Source organism: Tarenaya hassleriana, unplaced genomic scaffold (assembly GCF_000463585.1).
Source record: "Tarenaya hassleriana unplaced genomic scaffold, ASM46358v1 Cleome106, whole genome shotgun sequence".
NCBI classification, from domain to species: Eukaryota; Viridiplantae; Streptophyta; class Magnoliopsida; order Brassicales; family Cleomaceae; genus Tarenaya; species Tarenaya hassleriana.
Window position 1 is genome coordinate 134,273 of NW_010960850.1, and position 2,231 is coordinate 136,503.

Genomic DNA, 2,231 nt, shown 5'->3' on the forward strand with positions numbered 1-2,231 from the left:
CATACACATATACATACACACATACACATACACATATTCACATTCACATATATACACAACACATACATTCACATATATACACATATATACATATCCATAGACACGATATATATACACATACCTTGGCGAATTTTGAAGAAAAACAATTTGTTGGAGAAGATTGGAGAAGATTGAGATTTTTTTTTAAAATTTCGAAGTCTGGAGGAGAAAGACGAAGTCGCAGCTTTTATTAAGTGTTGCGACGGACATTTCCGTCGCAATCCGTTGCAAAACAAAAATAAACTGCGAAAATTTAAATTTTTTCATCGAAAATAACGAAAAAAATAAAATTTGGATTTGCGACAAAAATTTCTGTCGCAATCCGTCGCAAAACGAAAAATAAACCGCGAAAATTTGAATATTTTCATCGAAAATAACGAGAAAAATGAAATTAGGATTTGCGACAGAAATTGCTGTCGCAAATCTGTCGCAAATTTCAAAAATAAATAATATAAATTTAAAAATAAATAAAATTAATATATACGACGGAAATTTCTGATGCAATCTGTCGCAAATTCCGCAGATATTAAAATTTATGTCCCAAATAATGTTTGGTTTTGCGACGACAACGTTTCCGTCGTATTCCGTCGCAAATTTGCGACGGATTTTGCGACTATTTGCGACAGAATAAAAATTTTCGCATTCCGTCGCAAAACCGTCGAATTCTGTCGTAATTTGTTTGCGACGGAAAAATTCCGTCGCAAATTTCGTCGCTATATGAAGATTTTCTTGTAGTGCATTCAGCCGGAAACGGATCCTGGCTGCTATCCGCACAGTGACTTCATCTCACAGCAACGCCACTGAGTTGACTGCGATGTTGGGGCATTTGACATTGGCACAGGAGGAACCAACTCCGACGTTGGTGGAACGTGTGATCATGGGACAACCGAGTGATCCCTTACTAGCGCGGTACCGATATCGTATCGAGGAGTATAGCCCTAAAGGCTATCGCATTGACGAGAAGGGAGCATTGCGTTTGGAAAACCGGTTGTGTGTGCTAGATGACCCCGCGTTGAGACAGGAGATCTTAGCTGAGGAACATCAGACGAGGCTAGCGATACATCCGGGGGAGAGTAAGATGTATCTGATAGAATTCCTGGGATCTCATGAGGGAATCCTATTCCTAAGAGATCGATTCTAGGGTTTGCGTAGTGGATGTAAAACAAAAATTTAATGAAACCCTAGAACAATGCTTCTATGAATCGTAGAAACGTTAGAACGCTTACCTCAATCGATCCGGGGCCTGTCTCTGTTGGTTGTAATGCTCTAGGATGATCCATGATATGACATTTTACTTTGTATTGATTCATTGATTTATGAATGCATTATTTATCCGTTATACGATTAGCATGTTTGTTGTATTTCGGCATCCTTGAATCATTAGAGAATGATTCTAAACTTCCTAGTCAGTCATCATTGTGGGAACAATGTTGAATCAAGACTAGCATGAGGTGTGATCAACGCATTGGATGTAGATCACAATCATGGGTACTCGTTGTGAACGAGTGACTGGATGACCCGCATGAGATTGTCACATGGACAGAGTCATGACTTGAATCTCATACAGCGGTTCGTTTATGGATCCTCATACCTGAGATGTCTAGAGTATCTGATATGAGGAGTGACGTGTCTTGACTGCGTCAAACGTCGTCTTTAACCGGATGATTATAACGGCGTTGATCAGATACGTTCACGAATCATATGAAGATAGTAGACATGCAATATGGGACTTGTCACCTCCTTAACAGGAGAGATATCGCTGGGCCCTCTCGTGGAAGTCGGACTATGAAAACGCGTGGCCACGCTATAGATGAAGTTGCATCTATTTTACTAGTCGATTTACCAAGACGAGAAAGCAGTTGAACTTGAAGGGTGGCTCAAACCATGCCCTTGTTCAACATATGATATCGTGAGACAAAGGACCAGAACTCGAGCTGTTACTGCCTTGGTTAGATCACCTCTAACTCAATTCTAAATGGGTGGTCATGGCGTCTTACTAGAGGCTAACCATGACTTGTGGTTCAGAAAAGGTTCCTAAAGTCACTACCACTTAGAATGGGCCTACAAGGTCACACACCAATAGGGATGGACTTATACGGGAAGAATACGAAGAATGGAAACGAGATTTGACCGAAACGAGCACGAAAAGAAGTTTTCAATGTGTTGGTCCAGAGCTGACCAAGTTTGGTCAG